At 37.3% G+C, this 24316-nt stretch overlaps 1 protein-coding gene, 1 long non-coding RNA gene and 1 other non-coding gene across 7 annotated transcripts in view; 2 read left to right on the top strand and 1 right to left on the bottom strand.

Annotated features, from left to right (window-relative positions):
- ASCC3 (activating signal cointegrator 1 complex subunit 3) overlaps window positions 1-11983 on the bottom strand; it is a 320199-nt gene extending 308216 nt beyond the window's left edge. Inside the window, exon 1 of one of the 4 annotated variants that reach the window (XM_011228387.3) lies at window positions 11748-11979. The gene's annotated coding sequence lies outside the window, so the exon portion shown is untranslated. Of the gene's footprint in view, window positions 1-11700 lie in introns of all 4 variants that reach the window. The other 3 variants (XM_002921969.4, XM_034670897.1, XM_019802533.2) reach the window with 3 other exon arrangements.
- On the top strand, window positions 7683-7815 carry LOC117804264. The gene has a single exon (XR_004628611.1). It is a non-coding gene; the product is annotated as a small nucleolar RNA SNORA38 (small nucleolar RNA).
- A 161-nt stretch (window positions 11984-12144) lies between the features above and the next one.
- The window catches only part of LOC117804241, an 85177-nt gene continuing 73005 nt past the window's right edge, over window positions 12145-24316 (top strand). For both annotated transcript variants that reach the window (XR_004628592.1, XR_004628593.1), the window contains exons 1-2: window positions 12145-12342; window positions 13404-13516. This is a non-coding gene — a long non-coding RNA (uncharacterized LOC117804241). The remainder of the gene's footprint in view (window positions 12343-13403; window positions 13517-24316) is intronic.

Below are 24316 nucleotides of genomic sequence, written 5' to 3' on the forward strand. Positions count from 1 at the left end.
TGAGCACAATTCTCTGATTAGGGAAGAGGCAGCAGAGAGAGGAAAACACTGAATAATCAGAACGCTATGACTAAGGGAGTAGAGTAGCTGAGAATATAGGAGAGAATGAGAATGAAAGCATGAGGTAGAGATAAGACTGCTAGAACGAAGAGCAGGGAGGGATGGATGCCTGGAAGTCCATATGCTTGTAATATGGTGAAGCAGTAAGTGAATTGGGAAAGAAAAAGGTGGTGAAAGGGAGTTCCACCAAAATGACTCATTTTCTTTGAGATCTGCTGAAACTAATGAGAAAAAATTTTTGAAGACAGAGGCAAAAGTTTGGTCTCACCACCAACGATAAGATAGGAAACTGATTAACAAACCATTGAAGGATTTTTCAGGTAGCAATGAATACTCAAAAAACACAAATTCAGAGTGACAACAATCTGGCAATCCTAGGAACGAAGGTTGGTATGATCCACAGTTGAGGTTTTATAACAAACAGGCAGTAGTAGGACAATGGAGCCTAAATGATGAGAATAATTAAGTTCTAGATTTGAGGTCCAAACAAAAGGAAAAGACATTCAAGTTGGAGGTCTTAAAGACACATCATAATGTTCACGGTTAAAATTTCTGGTTTATAAGACTACACTGAATACACATTAAGATAAACTGTCCTATGTAGCAGTTACCTCAGTAATTTTTATTCCATATTTTATATGACCTACTGAATGGCAAATGAATAAATGAAAAAATCCTTTAATAATAACTATTAACACCTCAGCATATAACTTATAAAAGACCAAAACCCAAAAGACTATTTTTATTGACCAGAAGTAGTCACCTGTGATTATGTGAATCTTCAAAATGTTGATTAGATACGTGCACAGATAAAAAAGAAAAGGTCTTGAAGAAGTTAATTGCCCTTTTAAAATTTCAACTAGGGAAAAAAAATCTGACAGGAATATATTTCCCTTTGTGAAATGATATTAACCAATAACCAGTGGGCTAGAATTCTACTACACATTATTCTGAAATACCACATAGCAGAGTTTTAAGATCCTTCATATTTCAAGGCTGTGTTTCTAAATTCTAAAAGGGGTCTGACGGTTTGACAGTAACTTTAGGAAAATATAGTTACTATATTTTTCATTATAAACAAATAACAAAATCTCCCAAACAGCCAAACTATAGTTCCTAACGAACGTAAAGTCAGCAATTAGCTGTTGGCAATCATGGGTACTACAGAATTATTGGGGGGGGGATGTCAAAGTGATATAATGTAGGTGAGGGATAAAAACAATGGCATGATGGGAGTAGGCTGTGAATGGAGTAAAATTAGAATTTAAGATTTCAATACTTAAAACAGAATTATATGCCCACAAACCAGATCTTGAGAAATAAACTGGAATATTTATATTTTACCTCTAAAAAGCGAGTTGTAAAAGAGTTAACACAGTCAAGATCAGAATTCAGAAAACACCAGCCTTCATAGACACATTACATACATAATCCTTTAGTATGCCATTTCAAAGGAGTGTAATTTTTCACAGTAAATTCTAAAAAGATTTTTGCCTGTTATTCCTAAGTTGTACATTATTGCCATCAATTGGTTAATACAGCAGAGTCACATCACAGGCACATTTATTTACTTGAATGAACCGAATAAAACAGGCCAAATAAAAGTTACAGACAGACAAAAACAGTAATACTGGAGATTCTGCCTCTATTTAATACACTGAATACCTGCTCCAGAGTGAATGGGGGATGAGCAATAAAAATATGATGCTCCCTTCATGTTTGAATCACTATATGCATCTCAAACTGTGAGCATCCTGCTGCACTGCAATGTTTAAAGCTATGTTCCCTTTTTAAAAAAAATATATGGGGGCTCCACGCTCAGCGTACAATCTGCTTGAGATTCTCTGTCCCTCTGCCCCTCCCCCCCACACCTACTCACTCTCGCTCAAAATAAATAAATAAGATCTTTTAAAAATATATATATACATGCATCATGACCATTAAACACAAGCCAACTCTCTCACCTGGTTCATCTGAAGAAACTAATTATTTTCCAAGTCTGGAAAAAAGATACAACTGCAAACAACATTCTAAGACAGTGTGTTTTCACAAACTTGTGTCTAACTGAAGGATTTTCAAGGGCAATTTTAATTATTCATAATTTCCACACAAGAAGTTCACTTTACATCCTAACTCATATTTAAGCAAGAAGCAACTGCTCTTCAATAGTTTCCAATCAAATTAGAAAACACACTTGGAGCATGGAGAACAGAGAAAGCAAGGGAAAGATAAATAATACATACATACATACTTTTTATATAAATCAATATATGTAATGGTTTATTAGAAGTGAAATTTATACAAGGTTCATAATCTCTATTTTACCTCCCCCAACTACTTACTTATATTAACCCTAGGTTTTCTACCCTAGGAAGAATGGATCTAGTTAGGCTCATAACTATAAATCAAAGTTTTCATATTGTAAGAGACCCCCATAATTATATTAATTTTACTTTTCAAGGCTGAAGAAAGTTTTTCTTTAAATGCCGCTGAAGAAACAAACGTCTAGAAAAAAATATCAGTGCCAGTTAAGAACAAGAAGAGTAGTCGGAAAGCATTTCACAAACACCAAGCAAGTTCACATATTACTCTAGAGAATACATGGAACAGATACACAACATACTAGCAATGTGTATCTTAACTCTCTCCACACTGGTCCAGCTGAAAAGGTCCTGGCCCAGCTTATCTGAGATAGGCAGAATTCTCATTCCACCCCAACCTATGGGCTTCTGGAAGACAGACCCAAAGAATTTCTCCATCCCTTAAGAAATCCTGAATTCACCAAACCAAAACTCTCGTGATTCTCTAGCCCTAGCTGTTTAGAGAGAAAGGGTTTTCCTGACCTTACACTTGTTCCTCTGTATCACAACTTTACAGAGCACCATTACATTCCTGAATATGAGCTCCTTTTGGAAATCTGACTCAAGTTTTTTTACATCCAAACAACTAGAATTATCCACTCTGAATCCAAAAAAAAAAAAAAATTTATCGAAGGGTATGATGACCTTAATCTTTACTTCTTATTGTTCTGTGCATAGTAGAGGAAATTCTTAAGTAGCCCTAACACTGACATTATATAAAAGAAGTTGGCACACACTCACTACCCCTCTTTCTCAAGTAGAAAAAAACACTAAAATCAGGACTCAGATTAATTTAAATGGTAAACAAAAAATATAAAAACAGAAAAGTAAATTACTAACTCACTAGGCATTATAAATGCCTCTCTACGTACAAATACATAGAGTAAAAAATTCTGTGATGTTAATACACTGCATTTAATATAGGTGCTTTATTTATTATTTCGAAAAAATGTATTGCCATGCCATTACTTAACATTCAGGTCTGAATTGTTTCAATATTTATGAATAAAAGCTTAACTACCAATAAAAAAACAGAGTGCTTTCTTTTGCTTTCTGTGATATCAGTCAGAAATGTGCCCTGACAAAGAGAGTCCACCAGAATGTTTTCTCTGTGCCGTGTCCTGAGATGAACCATCACTTCCTTAGGAGACTTAGGTCTCTGCTACTCACAGCTTCCTAAACTGAAAAAATGTTTGAAAGGGTCAGGCCTATTAGTTCTCATTCTTTCTTATATTCTTTCTAGGCCACTATTCTTAGCAATAAAGTATATATTCTACAACTGAAGGGAAAATAAGTTTTGACAATGACACTCCTACCTTTTAAAAATCTAATTACTGAAAGAAACACATTTCAAGAAGCATTCAAACATATTTTTAAAATTCACTTTCTCTGTTTTAAAAATTATAGCATGTGACCTTAAATTTTTGAATAGTAATATAGTCATTTCTCTAAAGATTGTTGGTTAACAATTTTTACAGTGAAGATACAAGGAAAATCATGACGTCTGTTGACTTACTAAAAATGACATCTGTATAGATGGAAGAATGATATTTTTCAGTGTTTTATAAAAATTTCCACATAAGTATAGACCATAAAATAACTGATTACTGGATGTTGCTTTCTGATCATAAACATACTTAAAAAAAAACTATCTGTACTTAAGTTATCAAATTTATGCACTCTTTCCCACATTAGAGACTTCTAAATAGGTCAACACTGCAGTCATCCTACTTTAAGTCTTCTCTCACCAAGTTAATCCCATTTCTTTCCATCAACGCCCACATTATGCCTTGGTTTATATCCTATAAATTGCAGTATTTCATATCCTGTAAGTTGTAGAGAAAGATCTGAAGCAAATAAGGCAAAATAAAATTCGTTAAAACTGTATAGCAAGTACCTTAGCATTTGTTATATCATTTTTCTGAAATTTCCCATATTCTTGAAATATTCCATAATTAAAAGTTATAATTAAGTTTCAATAAATACAGAGGCTAATAAGAGAGATAATAGTTTTAAAGCATCAAACTGAACAGCAAATCGCAGGTTCTGAAAATAGTACCTAAAAATTATCAGGTTAATGAGAGACTGAACATCTGAACACTGAGCATCTGGGTGCTCATTTAATGTTCCCACACACATTGTGCTTCAATGCCATTTAAGGTAATAGTTCATAATAGGTCGCCAAATTTTTGAAATAGGTACCAACTTTTTAAAAGGTTAAAGGGGAAAAAATGAACACAAAGTAAAAGATTAGACAAGCCCATCATAGCAGCACACCTTAAGAGACCATTTGTAAAGACTTGAGAAACACCAGGCTCACCAGGGTGAAAAAGTAAACTTAAAGGTGGTAATCTAACCAACGAAGACTGAAACCTAATCAATTTTCACAATCATCTGAAAAAGGTGTTAAAGAAAGTGTCCTTTATCCCACTTTTTATTCAGCACCAATAAAAAATATATTCCATCTGGTGAAAACACTTTTTATCCACTCATTAATTCATTCAAGAAAAATGTATTCAGTGGGGATACATGATAAAATTGCCAAAGTGAAACTGTCCCCTCTCTCCTTATTAGTAATATTTTCTTCTCTACTGGATCACCTCCAAAGCCTAGAAATATGGTAAAGGGGCTCCCATATTTAAAAACCTCCACGGACTCCACAGCACTCTTGAATTAACATCCTACTTTTCAGCTTATCTACAACAAATTCCATTCCAATCAGGCTTTTACCTCCACTGCCCTACCAAAAGAGCTATCAGTGTCACAAATAACCTCAACATTGCCAAATTCAATGTTACTGCTCAGTCCTTGTTTAATTCCTGTCAGTTTTTGACCTAGCCTTTCTAGATACAGTTGCTTCACTTTGCATCTAGGACACCAATATCTCTTGTTTTTTCTCCAACAACACTGGCACTTTTTTCTCCTGTTGGTTCCTCCTCATCCTCCTATTCTTTAAGCATAGCTATGCCCCAAGATCAGATCTCAGACCCCTTCTCTACCTACAGTTGCTTCTGAGGTGATCCCATTCAGTCTCAAGGCATTAAGTATCATTTATATGCTAATTCCAAATTCTTATCTCCATACTGCACATTTCACTTCTATTCCAGATTTGTATACCCATTACCTCTTCACATCTCCACTTGCATGTCTAACAATCAACTCAAACTTAAGAATATCAAAATTGATCTCCCACTGCAAATCTCCTCCTGTGGTCTACCTCACTTTAATAAATCACAACTCCATTCTGCCTGTTGCTAAGGTCAAGAGTTATGCTTTACTCATCAGCAAATTCTCCCAACGCGACCTTCAAAATACATTCAGAATCTGATCACTTCTATCACCCTCTCTTCCCTGGATTATTACAATTGCCTGTTTTCATCCTTACTCTCTAACAATGTAGTTTCCACACATAAACAAGAGTGATTCTTCCCTCCCCCAAACAGGTGACATTTATGGCTCCCCTCTGCTCAAATCCCTTCAAAGGTTTCCCATATCTCTGAGTAAACTTCAAATGGCTTTAAGGACTTGGCTTTCTTACATTTTGATCTGATCTCCTGTAACTTTCCTCCTTGCTCACATTGGGACATCCATATTGGCCTTCCTATCAGTGATATAACCATACCAAGCAGATCTCCTTGTATGAACACTTTTCTCCAACATACCACATAGGTAGCTCCTTCATTTCCTCAGGTCTTTGCTCAAATGTCTCTTTGCCAGAGAAGCCTTCTCTGAACAACCTATCTAGAATAGCACCCTTTCCTTGATCCTTCTCTTGCATCCAACTCACTTTATTTCATGGCACTTACCACGTGACACGTTTTCTGTGTTTTTTTATTCAGTTTTATCCAATAGAAATATGAACCCCATGAGGGTGGGAATTTTGCTTTGTTCACTGCAGTATCCACATCACCTAAAATAAAATACTGTTTGGGGCATAGCAGGTTCTCAATAAGTATTTGTATAATGGCCTGATGGATAGACTGAGAAGAAAGATAAAAGGAGGAAAAAGTGGCCACAAAAAAAGGGGCAGTATTTACAGGCATAGACACACACACACACATAAAATATATATTTTTAATGTTTACATCATCTCCACTTCGAGACCTCAAAATTATGTCCCCCCCAGGTTAATTTAATCATTTGATTAATTTATTTCAGTCCTTAAGGAGATGTTTTACAAACTAGTACATTTTTCAAACTCAAAAGAAATAAAAATCTGATGTGATTTATTCAACTCATGACGCCACTCTTCTCAAAGAACTCAAGAACTTATACATGCAGAAATTTAATTCTAAAATTAATATCTGAGTATTTTCAAATCTCAGGCTAATATAACAGAAAACAAAAAGCAATGGTAAAAGTTGACAGTTGCTAAAAAACCTGGGGTAGGAGTGGGCTCAGAAGTAGAAGAATGTAGGACAGCTTTCACTCACCTGATATTTCTTTACTAGCATTTCTATTATATACAATAAATACAAAGAGAAGAGCTCTGAAAAACTGGAGTTAAATCAATCATTTTTCAAACTCCCTAATAACTCTTGTTTTTTTCCCCAAGATAACAGCCAAAATCAGCAACTTAGGATACCAACTTTTTTATTGTTTAAATCAATGACAAAGTTCTACTTTGCTCATCTCAGGCTGACCAGGCAAAAATCATGGGTATTAGTATTTTTCCTTGATTCAAGTCAATTGATTCAAGTCAAAGCCAGCATCTTGACTAGCACCTCACTACTGCGTAGTGTATGTCTTGCTTTTCCCCAGTACCTATGGCCTATACCAAGAAACGCAATAAATTTTTGTTCAATGATGTGTACTCAGAACATTAATCCATGACCCTTTCCAGAAGTGATCTTTAGGTTATTCCTGTTTCCCCATCCCCAGAGTACAGACAGTGTTAATATTTTGCAAAGCTTCCTTCACTCATTAAAGAATGCTCAGAAAAACAGTTTAACGAGCTCCCCTCGTGTTAAAGGTCCTGCTTAAATCAGGTTTAATTTAGAAAATGCACGCCCACTGAGAAAAAATGCACTGAAATTATTTTTACAAAGTGAGCATCATCCTCATATTAAGTTCTTCTTATAAATCATTTATGTAGGGTTTTATAATTAAGTTTCTTAAATCAAAATGAAGGCAAATTTATCTCTATTGATGTTTAAAAGTAGAATTTAACATTTTTATATCGTTCCACCTGATTAGCTTGTTGGGCATTTATTGACTTTCAAGAAAGTAAGTAAAGGAATTTTTCTAAAAAGACAAATAGAACCCTCAAACAAAGGCATGTCTGCGTGGTCTTCTGTCTTTGGACATGTAAGAATTGGAGGCAAAGAAACACTGACCTGGAGAAGTCTGGGGCCAGCCTTCTCCCTGCAGGCTCAAGATCAACCATCCCAGATAGAGAAAAAAAAAAAGAAGAAGAAGAAAAGAAAAAAAGAAAAATTGTCTCATCAAAAAGAATTTCTTCTCTTGGAATGGAATATATTTTCCTTTATCAAATTTGCATGCCATGTTTCTTAGCTACACAAAACTGAGTAACTTGCTAGTCACTGATTTAATTTCAAAAAGACTTAGCAAGTCTTTAAAAATGCTGGGAAACTGGGGCAACTGGGTGGCACAGTTGGTAAAGTGTCTGACTCTTGGTTTTAGCTCAGGTCTTGATCTCAGGGTCCTGAGATGGAGGCCTGCATTGGGCTCTGCTTGGGATTCTCTCTCCCTTTCCCTCTGCCCCCCACAACCCCTCAAGATACCCACACACACTCTCTCTCTCCAATAAATAAATAAATCTTTTAAAAAATAAGTAAAAATAAAAATGCTGGGAAACATTAGCAACTGCCTCTCTGACTACTCCATAATCCTGAGATAATTCCCGCCCTTCTTTTGAAGTTCTGCTTTAATAGACCAGAATAGAAAATTACGAGGCTTCTGAATTCATATGGTTTAATTAGAAGTTCTCCAATATGAACTGGCTGCACTGGAATCACTGGGGAGTTGTTTGAACATAGACATTTCTTGACACCACCCCCAGAAATTCTGATTCAGTATATTTGCAAATCTTTGGTTTAAATTTTAAATAAGTAGGTGTGAACCTTCTCTTCTTCAAATATAAATATTTCTAAGCAATGATCTTATTTAAACATATTCTGAGAATGCTTACTGCTACCTATAAATTACATATTACTAGCTTCAAAAATATGTACCTCTTCCAAATTCCACCCTTATTTTCCATGTCAGTTCAAACCTTTGATAATGAATGAACTTCCTAACAATTCTCTCTGTAGAATAGATCACAGAAGTGGAGGAACATAAGCCCAAACTCCAAAATCAGAAAGATAAAATGAGTCTCTATCTTAATTCACCAAGGTCCCCAAGAGTTAGTCTATTCAAATAACAATGAGGAGAAGCAAAATGACATATTATGAAAGTAAAATAAAAATAATGAGAACTGAATTCAGATGTCCATTTTTGTTTGATGACAATGAGCTAACTTCTCTGGGCATCAACTTTCTGATCCATTAAGTAAAGAGGTTTCAAAAAAAATTTTTTTTAAGATTTATTTATTTGTTTGTTTGTTTATTTGAAAGAGAGAGAGAACACAAGCAGGGGGAGTGGCAGAGGGAGAGGGAGAAGTAGGCTCTCCCCTGAGCAGGGAGCCCAATGCAGGGGTCGATCCCAGGGATCTGGGATCATGACCTGAGCTGAAGGCAGAGGCTTAGCTAACTGAACGATCCAGGCACCCCTCAAAATGATTTTTTATGCCCGTTTCAGGTTGACTGATCTGATTAAATCAGAATATTCAAAGATGGATTAAATTGCATTAAATCTGAATAACAGAGAGTTTCAGAAATAAGACAACCTGTAAAGCAGATTATCATAGCTAACAGCAGAGAAATGAAACTGAACAAACAGCAAATGTTCTCAAACATACTTGCTCATCTACAGGACTTAAATGAGCTGGTATATGCTAAATGAATGAACATTTATATAGTCTACTATGAGTGAGGCATTGTACTAGGCAAAAGATAAGGTAAGAAATAAGACCCAGTACCTACTTTAAAAAACTTTGCAGTATAATGTAGGAGAAAGACACATAATGCCTACCTTCTCACAATTACTAAATACATAAGATACTTATTCTTTCCTCCTTGGTAATTATGCACTTTTTCTTTACATAAATGTGTTTGTTAAAATTTCAACTTCAGGTAGATACCTTCTCAAAGTTGAAAACTGCCACATTATATCAAGATATACTTTGCACTGAAAGGGCTTATGCTAACTACCTCCCCAGAGAAGGTACTATAAGGCAAAAAATTTACTTGTCAATAAGTACCATACATATTTCTGATGAATATGCTTTGTGCATATAATTCTTGTGAATTACAAGTTATTAACACATAGAAGATCCAATGAGACCAATTTGTAAAAACTGGAAAAATTAAGTCCTTTTCAGATAGAAACTGACTTCCAATTGTGAACTTTGTATCTAAGCCAACTTTGCAAAAAGAAAAAAATTATTTTTCGGGCGTCTGGGTGGCTCAGTTGGTTAAGTGGCCAACTCTTGATTTTGGCTCAGGGTCATGATCTCAGGGTCCTGAGACAGAGCCCGGAGTTGGGCTCCCCACTTAGTGGGGAGTGTGCTTGAGATTCTCTCTTCCTCTCTCTCTCCCCCGACTTGAGCTCCTTCTCTTTCTCAAATAAATAAATCTTTAAAAAAAGAAAGGAAAAAATTATTCTTAACTGGAAAAACACTGGCAAGTGTACTTTCTTTTTGATCAAAGGCAAAATCAAGTCATGGTGTTCAACAAAAATAATCTGTTCCTCTTTAGAGGACAGTTACGTATAAACACTGACAATAACTTATTCTCATGAAAAGCCTTACTTTGGTCCACTAGAGATCCACGACATGAAGAGGAACCCCAGTTAAGATTCTCTGTTAGGGACACCTGCGTGGCTTAGTCGTTAAGCATCTGCCTTCAACTCGGTCATATCCCAGGGTCCTGGTATCAAGCCCCCCCGCAACAGGCTGGCTCCCTGCTCCGCAGCAAGCCTGCTTCTCCCTCTCCCACTCACCCTGCTTGTGTTCCCTCTTTCGCTGTCTCTCTGTCAAATAAATAAATAAATAAAATCTTAAAAATAAATTAAATAAATAAAGATTCTCTGTGAAAAGGGTGTGGGACTATAGAAAGTTCCATAAGCACAGACACTACATCTCTCGATTTTCTAGGCCTAGCACAGGGTGTGGCACAGACGAAGACATGAATGAACGAAATGATAAAGGAAAACTGTTTAGCAGTGATCAAGAAGGCTAAACCATGAAAAATTAATTCATTACAATAAAATTATTTAGCCTACACTATTTGGCATCTCTAAGAAGCATTTTTTTCATGCAAGACTATTATTATAGCCATCATTAAAAATAATAGATAAATGCACAAAAGCTCAATCCAGAGTAGAATCAAAAGCTGAATTAACTTTTCACAACACTCTGAAAATGAGAAAGAAACATTTCATACATGAAACATGAAATTTAGTGATGGAGATACTGACTATTCAATCCACTCTCAGAGAAAGAAAATATGCTTACTAGCTTGAGTGTACATGTGACACCATTCATATAAAACTTTTAGCTAACGCTAAAATTATGCTTCTTTTAAAACAAAGAATAGCAAAATAAACGAACGCATTGCATTCAATAAATAAATTAACTTATGATATAAAGGCTACTTAATGCAACTGCTCCAAAACCCACAACACCTCCCTCACGGGCGCACACATTTAGTTACTTCAAAATGACATTCTAGACTTGGCGATAGCTAAATTCACCCACGATTCACCATGATCTACTCCCTAACCAGACTATTTACTTTTCAGTGTGGGGGTAAAAAAATATAAAAAGGACTTTTCTCCCAAAATCGTGTGAGGAAAACGAAAAAGTTACCACGGCTTTGTAACAAAACAAACAAAACCTAAAGAAAACAAATTACCCTCTCACAAGAAAAAAAAATCACCCCATCTGGCCACCACGTTGTGGCCTAACACCTGGGCAATATGTGGCTTGGGTTGATTTTTTTGGATAACCACCCCCGCCTACAAATTCCAAGAGTGAAACCAGACTGTCGGAGACCATGGACACGACTTCAGGCCCCAAGAAGGATGACAGCTCGTGGCTTGCCCCCTGGTCCGGAGGGGGCTGTCCTGTCGCGTCGCCCACCCCGAAGTCCCGGCCTCCCGCCACCTACCCCGGGCCACGGCGCCCCTCCTCCTTCTCCCACCTCCACCTCCTCACCTCTCGGCCCCAGCTCACGCGCTTCCCATCACTCGGTCAGCTCCTACCTTCGCGTCTCCCTCCCTTTCGTTTTCATTTTTACTTTCCACGCCGCTTGGGGAGCGGAGGGCAGAGCTGAATATGCCAGTGGGAGGATGCACCGCTATGCTTTCCTCTGCACCCCACGCCGAGCTCGCCGAGGTCGCTCCCAGTCACCGAATATAGCGCCCGGACCACCTCACAAACCTACAAACCCGGCGAGGAGGAGGGGGCGGAGCAGGCGCGGACCTACACGTCACCCGCCCGCAGCGGCGCCAACGTCGGCACGTCGGCTCCTTCCCGCCCCACCCCGTCCGCGCGCGCGCGCCGTCGCCCGCCTCCCGCCTCCCGCCTCCCGCCGGCAAAGCAGAGCTGCGAAGAGGACCCGGCTGGCGCCGAAGGCGCGCCCCCAAACGGGCACGGACGCGGACGCGCACGCGCGCATTCCTAGGACTCCGCGGTCAGGTGGGTGTGCCTGAGGAGTCGGGACTGCTGCGTGTAGCTCACTACCAGAGAACTTTCCCTGCAGTTACTTGAGTTGATTGCATCTTTTCTCCTGTTCTTCTCCCTAAGATGAAGACAAAGAAGTAATAATTCCTATTAAAAATAAAGGAAAGAAGAATAGTAAGTATGAAGTCTGAAGAACCGGGTAATTGGGATCTTCATCACCAGCCAGAGCTCGCGGCTACGGGACATTTTATACACCATTCTCTGGTCTCAGGTCTTCCCTTAAGCTTTCTTAATTCTCAGCTCAGATATCTTAACGTTATTAATGCTAGCAGGTCCTTTGGTCGGTCGGCCCCCACCAAAAACAAAATGTCTGAAGATTCCCTGGCTCATTTGAAAAGACGGGCGACATTAGGAAGAATCAACTAACCTCAAGAACTGTCTGGTATATGTGTATACAGTTCTAGACTAAACGTCGGTCATGACATCATGACTTAATGTGTGCTAGCTTCCTCCCCTTCCATCCGCCTTTCTCACAAGGAATGCATCTTGATGCCTAGTGGAACTGTGTTTTATAGAAAGGAAGTCAGTAGGGATCCAGTTAATACTCTTCACTGGCCAAACCATAACGGGAGTTCTGTGTTCGATATAGATTGAGCACTTAAAAAAAAAAAAATTCAGAGAAGCTGGAAATCTTTCATAGGAGAGCAGATGATGACGAGAACCCCAAAACCTAACACATAAAAAAAGTACTGATGGAACTTGTGAGGATTCTCACAGAAGAAAGCTACTGGGACATCTCCAAATGAACACTAGTCGTGTGGTATTAGATTTGTTTCATGTGGTCTCAAGAGATGCAGACTTGAGAGAAACAGAGTTCAGATCCTGATAAGAAAATCCCCTTCTAGCACTAGTCAGCGAAGTTACCTGCCTTAGGACGGGTGGATGCCTCAACCACTGGATTTAACCTTAATTAGATTCTAAAGGCTTACTTCATAGGCACTAGGTGCAGGGGAGCCATACATCAAAATAATTAGCTCAGGGTTTTATTAAATTTATTCTCAAATTGAGACTGGATCAGCCCATGGTCCCAGACTTAAAAGAATTTACAGGTTAATTTATGAGACAAGACAAATGCATCAAAAGGTAAATAATGAGAGGAAGCCACGTGATAATGAAAGATACTAACAATAAGTGCTAGAAATTCATGTGACAGATCGTTTTTATCACAATTCCAGAGACTTAAGGAAGAAGGAGGAGATCGAAAATGGACCCCGCCAGAACTGCCCTAGAACTAACCAAATGCGGCTCTTTACCCTTCAAATGTGGTGGATCCAAATGGAGACATGCAGTAAGTGCAAAATATACATCAGATTTTAAAACTTAGTACAAAAAAAAAGGTAAAATATCTTAATTCTTATATTGAGTACATATTGAAATATTAACATTTGGTATATATTGGGTCAATATATTAAAAGTATTTTTACCTGTTTATTTTTTAAATGTGGCTAGAAAGTTTTAAATTACATAGGTGGCTTGCATCTTATTTCTATTAGACAGTCCTGACCTAGAGGGAAATACACTTCGCTGAACTCTAAGAACTATCTTTGTCCTCTTTGTAATCCCTGGAGGGTTTTTCAAAATGTCAGTGGAGAGAGTCTGATGACAGGGTTCCTAATGAAGAGAAAGAAGACTATCCAGAAAGTGTGCCATGAGCAAAGACAAGGAAACAAGATTGCAGATGCACTCTATGATAATGAGTAACCTGTTGGTCTATAATAGAAGGTGCTTATTGGAAGGTAGTAACAATAAAGTTAAAATTAGAAACGAATCTGTAAAAATACTCAATTTTTAATTTAAGGAATCTAGTACTGTAGGCAATCAGGATTTGGCAGTTAGAAAATGGGATTGTATGAATCTCTTGTCAGTATTGAGTAGGGTGGGGACACCTGGGTGACTCAGTCAGTCAGGCGTCTGCCTTCAGCTCAGGTTATGATCCCAGGATTCTGGGATTGAGTCCTGCATTGGACTCCTTGCTCAGCAGGGAGCCTGCTTCTTCCTCTGCCTGGTGCTTCTGCTTGTGTGCATGGCTGTCTCTCTCTCTCTCTCTCTGACAAATAAATAAAATCTTTAAAAAATATGTTGAGTAGTGTGGGTTGAAATTAATGGGTGGTTGAGCAACCAACTAAAACTCTTACTTAATAATGTATTATTCCAAAAACAATAGGGGATTTATTTAAATTGATTATAGTAGTCCTGCCCCTTGTCCAAGGTTTCCCTTTCTGCTGTTTCAGTTACCTGAAGTCAACCACAATCTGGAAGCAGATGATCCTTCTGATATATCATCAAAGGGTTAATAGTGTCCTAATGCTATAATTCATGAAATAAAAGGGAACATTTTTTAAAAAACACTCTATATACTTCAGTATTCAGAATATATTGTATCTATAAGCTACAAACAAGGTACTCTGAAAAAGAAGCAACCATAGAATGAAATAGAGTTCTGAGACACTAAAAACATGATTACTTAAATAAAAAAATTCAAGGGAAGTACTGGAGATAAAATTGGAGAAATCTAGAACATAGCATAGAAAGACATAAACAGAAAATAAGAGAAAAGATAAGAGTCATGGAGAACCAATCCAGTGGACTAACATTCAACTACTAGAAAAGAAAGAGATTTAGGGGAAAAAAAAGTGAGAAAAAAAGTTTTAATTATAAAAGGTCTTTTTAGAATGTAGAAGAAGGAAATAAGTTTTCAGATTGAGTAGACTACAGGGTATCAGAAAATAGATGAAAAAAGATTCGTACTTGGAGATATTATCATGTAATACCAAGAATAAAAACTAGGAATAATACTAGTCAATAATAATAATGATAATAAATCCCCCAAGTTTCTAAACATAAAAGACATGTCATCAATGAAAATAAAAATCAGACCTATTGGGGCACCTGGGTGGCTCAGTCATTTAAGCATCCAACTCTTGATTTTGACTCAGGTCATGATCTCAGGGTCATGTGATCAAGCCCCGCATCAGGCTCCTTTCCGGGCATGGAGCCTGCTTGAGATTCTCTCTCTCCCTCTGCCCACCCCCCACCTCTCTCTCCCTCTCTTTAAAAAAAAAAAATCAGTGGCGCCTGGGTGGCTCAGTAGTTAAGCGTCTGCCTTCGGCTCAGGGTGTGATCCATGGGTTCTGGGATCGAGCCCCACATCAGGCTTTTCCGCTGGGAGCCTGCTTCTTCCTCTCCCACTCCCCCTGCTTGTGTTCCCTCTCTCGCTGGCTGTCTCTCTCTCTGTCAAATAAAATCTTTAAAAAAAAAAATCAGATTTATCAATAGCACTAGATCCTAGAAAACAATGACAGAATATTTTCAAAGTTTTGATGGTAGATATCTTTCAGTAGAAGTCTATACTTATTCAAATTAGCAATTAACTGCAAGAGCAAAGGTTAAAATAAAGATTTTTAGACTATCAAGGATGTGGAACTGCAGAACATTTTCCTTGCTGTGATCTTTACTCCAGCAAAATAAGGGCAAAAACTCCAGCAAATATTCCAGCAAAAATAAGGCTGAAAACATACAAACTCCCCGCTGAGAGCAGAAGAAAACATGGAATTCTGGAAAAGGTGTACCAGTCATAGAAAGAGGCAAACAAATATTCCCGGAAAGGGCTGTGCAGCAAGTCTAGAGAAGAAGCAGTGTAGATGGAAGCAGGAAGAGTTCAAGGAGCAGGTTCTTATGGAAGTAAATGGGAAACTAGTAGAATAAATGGTAAGATAGGGAATTTTTTAGGAAGTGAAAGCTGTAATAAATCAAGTAGTGCAAGGATAAAATGTGGAAAGAGGTAGTAAAGGAAAATCAGAAAAAAATATTATTAGGAAAAGTGTCAAAACAGTTCAGATGCACTGCCCTTAGGATTGAGAGGAGGAAAGGGAGCTAGCAAAAGAGAAAGAAAGGGTGGCCAAAGAGGAAAAAGATTAGCAAAAATATAGAAAATCATTTTTTTAAAAAGTCATCAACAAGGTTAATTCCTGCTCAAATTCAAGGAGAATGGAGACTGAGTTAATGTCTTTGGAGATTTATATAATTGATGAATTGGAAGCAATTTTAGTAACTTTATGATAGAGATGGAAATCAGATGGCAAATTAAGAGAATAAATGAGAAGAGAAAATGGAGACGGGGTGAAAATCATTTTTGTCTAATAAATGCATGAAAACAGAGCAGTGGAGGAAATATTAGAGTCCAGAGAAAAACTTTTGTTTATGTGTGTTTTTAAGATAGAAAAACAAGCAAACATACAAGATATTGATAGAAGTAAAGAACCTACAAGAAATGAATTAAGTAAAGATAACAGTGAGATGAAGTGAAGATAGACAAGGATAAACTCAAGATACACGTGAAGTTGTTCTTAACCTTGGTTAGAGGGACTTTTTCCTGTGAGACAAGATGAAAGAAATAGAGGATGCTTGAAAATACAGGAAAAGTTTAAGGTATTGAAGAATGTATAGCTATAAAAATTCCAAAGTTGAATATACAATATGAATGGTATTCTTCTTTTAGCAGCCTTGAAATTATGGCATATTCAGTATGTGAATATTCTTAACTATTTCCTGTAAGATGTAAGATACATTAAATTTTCATAATTTACTATAAAATATAGACAAAAACCAATTTCAAAAATGCAGCCATAGATTAGGTTTTAAAAAGCTACACCACTCAGGCAGTATAAACATAAGAAGTGAAAACTATAAGTCAGAGAGTTCTCATTGGCTAATTTTTCTTGATATCTAGTTAGTTGCCCAAATGCTAGGTGAGAATCAGTGAGAAGTATGAGTATGCATATGAATACAAGTTTCTTTGTATAAATGGGATTTGGGGGAAGGAAGATTAGGGGTAGCTTCAAAGTGAATCATTTTTAGCTAGTCCTTCTGTATCAGGAGGTAGGTTTGCCTTTCTTTTCTTTTTTTTTTTTTTCCAAAGATTTTATTTNTTTTTTTTTTTTTTCAAAGATTTTATTTAGGGCGCCTGGGTGGCTCAGTCAGTTAACCCTCTGCCTTCTCTGCCCCTCCCCTGGTTGGTGCTTTTTCCCTCTCTCTCTCTCTCTCTCGCTTACTCTCTCTCTTTCTCAAATAAATAAATAAAATCTTTAAAAAAATAAAGATTTTATTTGTTCAAGAGAAAGAGAGCACAGGGGAAGAAGCAGACTCCCCGCTGAGCAGGGAGTCTGATGCGGGACTCAATCCCAGGACCCTGGGACCATGAGCTGAAGGCAGACACTCAACCGACTGAGCCACCCAGGTGCCCCTAGATTTGGCTTTTTTATGCAAACAAATCACCCACCCAAAGTTTGAGGCTCTAACATATTTATTACTTAAAGTACTGTGTGGAAATGGAAGAATCTTTCCTTGCCAATTGTTGCTATTCTGTGATTTCCCCTAACAGATAAGTTAGGGAATTATTTAGACTGTATATGAGACCCAGAACAACAGTAGCAATAGAGTTTTCCTCTCAAAAAACAGGATAGGTGGGTAATTGTTGGTTTGTAAGCTCCTTGGGAGAGCCCCAGGTATAATCTGAAACTGGTCCCTGTATTTGGAGGGCAGGGAGAGACCAAAGAAAGAGGAAGGCCACTCTAGGTTGTTAAGTGGCAGATTTAATAACCAAAGGGAACATACATACGAAGCTTGTTTTTAGTGTACAACAAGACAAGTGGATCCCTACACCCACCTGTCGAATCTTAAAAGTTTATATAGAGGCCTTAACCAGGTTCAGTCAAGTACGTATAGTGTCTTATACTGTCTAAACAGTCTCAGACCACATCATTATCTCAAGGCTGTGTGCTTGGGGCAGCTGCTGGGAGCCGAAAGGCAAGCAGAACTCACATTCCAAAGATAGGGGACAGGGAGGGGTGCCTTTGATTGCCTGGGCTTCAGCTCATGGGTCAACTAGCAGTCATGTCTTTTTTATCACCTCCCCCAAGAGCAATCTTGGAACAGTGTGGTTGTGGTCAGGATATGGTCATACAGAGACCCAGGTATCTTCTTGTTATTCTGCCATTTTTAGGGTATTGTTCCCATCTAATAATATGAGGTGACTTGCAACCGAGACTATATTCCAAGTAGCAGTCTAAAGAAGAAGGGAACAGAGGGACATATTTTGGGAACATGAGCTGAAAGTACGCTATCACTTAGTCACATGGCCACACTTAGTTTCAAGGGCAGTTGGGAAATGTAGTTTTTATTTTAAGCAACTATATTATATATTCAGTTAAAATTCAGGAGTTCTATTGCCATGAGAGATAAAGACATATTTGGAGACAAATGTTTCACTCACAATCCTTTTCCTTCTCAATTAAAGCACTATATTGGTATCAAACAGATAAGGATAGCCTCCCTTCACTTATCAGAACTGAGCCATGGGAAACAGAATAGAATATCAAGACAAACTTTTATCTCTTTTATGCACATAAAAATTGAGCTAGTAAAAAATGGCAATATATAATGATGGATATTAATTATTTTAGGAATTAAATTTTCCTGAAGTTTAAACTATTCTTAAGCATTTTTAATATGGTCAGAATGAAATTTCCATTCATTCTATCCACTAGTAATTAGCATATATCATATAACCCACACTTTGCTAAGCATTGTGAACTCTCCAAAGAAAAGTATGATATAATCTCTATTCTCAAGGAACTTAGAGGAACTTACAGTTTGAAAAGGAGACAAATTTAACACAAGACTATTCAAGAACTATTAAGCGCTGAGTTGTGTGATACTTTATTAGTACAAAAGGAATCCAAAGTAAAGATAGGCCACTGTTGGCTGCAGGAGCTTAAACACCTTTGCAAAAAAAGCAAATATTGAGCTGGGCATATAAGAAAGGTAGAATTTATTTATAGAAACTTTCATATGCAAAATCGTGAAATGTATATTTGTAAGATTGATTCTAGAGAATAGAGGCATGTTGAATTTTAAAAGTCCGGACTGTTGTTAGTGGTAGCTTAAGAATGACTGACTCAGTAGTCTATAAACAAATTTTGTTTCTGTTTTTTGCTGTATATTGTATCCTTAAGTACTAGCTTGACACAGAGTAGACACCAAATGTTTGTCAATTAAATATAATTTTCTCTTGATACTCAGTGTTTTCTTTATTATGTGATGAAGGACTTCAATTTTTAATTAGGGTATAGCTTTTTTTCAAAATTGAGCTACACTAAAGTATACCTGTCTTAAGTGTGCAGGGCTCTATGCTATCTTATGTGACTCCTACCCAAATCAAATAGAGAATATTTCTAATACTCCCTTTTAACCCTCCCAGTGGGCATTTATATCCCCCTACCCCACCCCAGCCACCCCAATGTAGCCACTATTCTGACCTCTAGCAACATAGATTACTATTCCTGGTTTTGAAATTCATATAAATGAAATCATATGGTATGTCACTCAGTATTTTTTTCATGTTGTTGCCATCCTGGCCTCAATTTATGAGGCTTGTTTTTACTTCAAAGAGATATTTTCCACCCTCTGTTTTAAAAGTCTTTTCTTATGGGAAAATCCCATAAAAGTATGTAAAAGGTGTTTATTATATAATAGTATACATTAGAGGTGTTATTGATTTTTAAATTTCTAAGAGAAGTTGTGTTCACTTTAAAACTAGGCAAGGTCAGGACAGCCTCCATCCTGCACCATTGTAGTACAGCTTGGCAAAGTGATGATCAAGTTAACTTGCTGTGACCTTTTTACTCTAACAAAGCTGAAAATGCCCTGTGAGAAATTTCGGCCAATTACAAAGTTAGAGGCACAGTCCCCACACAAAACCACCCTCATTTCTGACACCAACTACAAGTTTGCAAAAGAGAGAGGGGAGAAATGGAGTGGTTCTCCCAAATCCATTTTCAGTAATTTTCAGAAAGACTCACAAAACCACTAAAAACTATCATATTCATGGTTATGGCTTATTAAAAGAAAAAGATAAAGATTGAGATTAAAGGAAGGCACAGGTAAAACAGAGTCTAGGAGACTTTCAAATGCAGAGATTCAGCTGTCTTCTATCCATGAAGTCAGGACACATTAATGTTCTAGCATCAACATGTGACAATATGCATGGAGTGCCACCAATCAGGGAGGCTCACTTGAACTTGGTGTCCAAACATTTTTATGGGGCTTCATCATCTAGGCATGATTGATCGTTTGATTGCCCACTTGGTAAATCTCAGTTTCCAGGCTCACTGATACTGTGTGACCCAAAGGCCCCACCCAAAATCATATTGTTGGTCTTTTTCACTGGCCAATTACCAACCTAAGACTATACCTAAGTCACATTGTTAGACTACTCAGTATGATCTAAGACCCTCAGATAACCCCATCTTAAAAGGCTAAATGCAAAGGCCAGGACTTCTTTTTGGGCAAGCTCTAATTCTTTCCTACACACCCCCTTAATCTTCACTTTCCTCATTGGAGAATTTGTTGTTTTCAACCCCTGCAATTAAATTATTTTTTAATTGTTTCTCAACTACTAATTTAGTAAGTTTATAATTTAAAACATTCTGAATGATTATGAAGCATCTCAACAAAGAGAATTAAGATTGGAGTACAATTACTAACATTTTCTTTTTCCTCTAATTGTCCAATTATGTAAATAGGAAGATTCTACCAGACTTACTGACTTGTAACACATTCTGTTTTAAGTCGGACAATAGCTAGAAAATAAAATTGAAAGTTTTTCAATAGACTATAATGCAGAAATGGCAATGAAGGAAAAACGAAGCTGTGTAGTAACAGTTCAATGATTTTGAGGCTTGGGAATTGGGTAAGTGTGCAAGACCTTCGTAGAGAGAATATAAACTACCAAAGACCTCCATAAGGAGCACTGAAGTTTTTAAAAATTGCCTCTGTATTTTCAATATTCTTTCTTTACATAAATGTGTTGAGTCATCACTGAGGAAGAAATGCCATTAGAGTTTAAAATGAAATTATAAGATTTCAATGTTAAGGTGCCATTTATTAATGTCAAGCTTCTCTTTAAAGTAATTTTTAATTGCATTTTGATAGGTTTAGGTCTTCCCAGTTTATATATGAGTTGTAATTTTTTTGTTGTTCTTTTTAAGATATAGTGGAGGTATAAGACTTGAGTGACAAAAAAGGCTGGAAATGGAAATTCCTTCCTAGCAGCTTAAGCAGGACCAGGACACTTGAAGTCGATCAAATCACATGTCAGACAGGTAGTTATTATAGTCATTGGTCAGGAAGGGCAATGTTCAAGTCAGGCATAAGATTATGATTTCATAGGCTCAAGAGGCTCAGACTGAAAGCTACATTTAGCTATGCATTGATGTGAAGGTTCATTCATCCATTCATTTGTGAAACTGAGTGAAGGAAACCTTATTTAAAATGGAGTCAGGAGGCCAGAAAGGGGAGCTTTCATGCCTTACCACTCTTTGTCAAGAAGAGAGCTATTTTGCATTCCTAACCAGAAGAAGGGCACCTTAGTACTCCAGCAGGAGAAAGAATTTCGCCAGGCCCAACAACAAGCCCAGCCAATAAGAAAATATCACAACTCAGCCAATGAGAAATCATCATTACCCTGGACTCATACTTTCCTCCAGTAGATTTTCATTCACAGCAGTCCCTCAAACCCTAACTTCTTCCTTTTGTTTATGTTTCTCTCATTTGATCTGTGGACTTGCCTGTAGCTCGCCATAGCTTGCGAGTCCAAATTGCAATTCCTTTGCTATTATTGAATAAACAAATTTTGCTGGTAAAATAACTGGCTGTTTTCCTTGTAAGGTTAACATATTCAACTGATACATATAATGAGCACCTACTATGAGTCAGGAGACACAGTAGTAAACAAGACAAACACTGTGCTGGCTTTTAACAAATGATAGTTAGCTTTCACTGTTCAGGTACCTGCTATTTGCCAGGTATTGTGCTAAGTGTTTCTTCTGGAACTCTAAAAGTGTTTATTATTCTCACTTTTATTATGTAGATTTCATAGGTAAGGAATTGAGACTTAGGAGGTCAGCAGTCTGTCTGGAAGAGAATGTCTAAGGACAATTTGGCACCCCTCTAAAGCTGAACTTTCTTGCTATCAAAAGGTTCTTCTAGTAGTAATGGACAGTTTCTCAGTATCTGAAAAAGTGTTTATCTTCTCCAGGACTTTTCAATTTCTTTGCTGGATACAGGAGCGCCATCTTTTGGCAAGATATGGAATTTCATAAAGGAGGACTTAACCAGGGAACTGATGACAAACTAGTCAAGAGTTACCTTGTTCTCTTCCTTATTAAATGGATTGTTGTCTAGGGTTCTCATGTTTTCTAAACTAGGAGAAGGGACTTATTTTGGTTACAGGTCTTGTCAGTTGGTGTTTATTTTGCTTTTATGCAGAAGAAAGAAAAACANTCTAGGGTTCTCATGTTTTCTAAACTAGGAGAAGGGACTTATTTTGGTTACAGGTCTTGTCAGTTGGTGTTTTGTTCTGCTTTTATGCAGAAGAAAGAAAAACAGACAGATAATTAATTTTAGTATATTAGTACTTAAGATATATATTCAAGGTTGCTTACAAATAAGTTCTTCCTTAAAAATGTGATATTGACCTCACGGATACCACATTTACCATTTTTAAATCTGGGTCCAATTAATAAACAAAGAGAAAAATTGTCCGAACCCGAACATAAAGTCTCAGATTTACACAACTCTGAACAGATCTGGTTACTTAACAACCACTAAAGTGAATTTAAAAAAAAAAATAAATGCTGACATATGTGCTCTGTGGGAGAATTTTTCCTTTTAAGCCTTCACAAAGACACAACAAGAAATTATAAATACATATATAAGCAAAACAAGATTAAGCAACACTTCTCCATTGTGTGTGTAGCACTAATTATAGTGTTTCCTTTTATAAAAGCAGAAATAGTATAAGATCTTCTCATAGTTTGAGACACTGGAAGTAGACGACTATATTCTAGCAATAGCAAGCTTGTATCTTGAGACCGCCTCCCACAGACATGAACAGTATTACTACTGCCCACAGCTGACTTCAGTCCCGAATTCTGTCTTTTTCTGTTTAGCCATTTTTTAACCTAAATGAACCAACTCAGCTTGCCAGGAATTACAAGCTTAAAGAACAATATTTTAAGTAAGAGCAATATTTACTAAAATTTTAATTTAATCTCTGTATTGAGCAAGCATAGCTTTTTGACAGAACTAAAATGAAATGTTTTTTCTCTCACCATTCCTTTAAATTTTATTAGGGTAGAGTACCTATTCCTGGATGAAAACCTTGGTGAGATCTATGGTTTTATTGTTGTTGTTCATTGACTGTTAAATAATATAACTTTCCATTGCCATTTTAGGTCACAGATACTATTACAATTCAGTAATTAGAATATTTAATACTAGACTATTTGTTACTGTGTAATAATGAAAATTCATAATTGGAGATAGTATTAATTCTTCTCCGTTGCAATAGGTTAAGCCTACTTAGAGCTGAAAGCCTGAACCGAAGAACTGGAGTGGGCCTTCAGTCTTCTTTCTTCATTGCATGACATCATATCACTATCATTTCCAAGGCCACATACAGCCCTTAGGAGGTGGGAGAATGATAGGGAGTCAGGAGATACAGGACATTTCTTACTTCACTGCAAATCCTAATTGTTTCCTTCTCTGTGTCTAAAGGCAGGGACCTCTGGCAGGTCCTGGTAAATGATTAAAACAGAATCTTTCTCTTTGGAGACACCTTTGAGGACTCCTTGAAGGTTCCCAACTAGACATTTCCACCTCCTGCAATTCATTAGTTGATGCATCTTTACTCGTTCAGGTCCTGGGAAGCCTGAAGTGCATCTACACTTGCTTTTTGAGAGGAGCTCTTTACTCTTCCAGGTGGCTTTTTGGGACAGAACCCAAGATGGACCACTCTAGCTCTTTTTCCCTTGGCTTACATCCCTCGCCCTGATAAGTTTTAGGAAATAAGGCTGGTCCTGAACCAAAAACACTCTCCTGGCTCCACCACTAAGCAGCCAGTCATCCTCAGCCACTACATTTTCTGGGGCAGAGGTAGTAGAATCAGTCACACCTCAGTCTACAGTCCACTTGAGATTTTGGGAACAGCAGTACAACACTAGTTCTTTGCATTTTCCAACTGCAGAAA

This window comes from Ailuropoda melanoleuca, chromosome 10 (assembly GCF_002007445.2).
Source record: "Ailuropoda melanoleuca isolate Jingjing chromosome 10, ASM200744v2, whole genome shotgun sequence".
Lineage (NCBI taxonomy): Eukaryota > Metazoa > Chordata > Mammalia > Carnivora > Ursidae > Ailuropoda > Ailuropoda melanoleuca.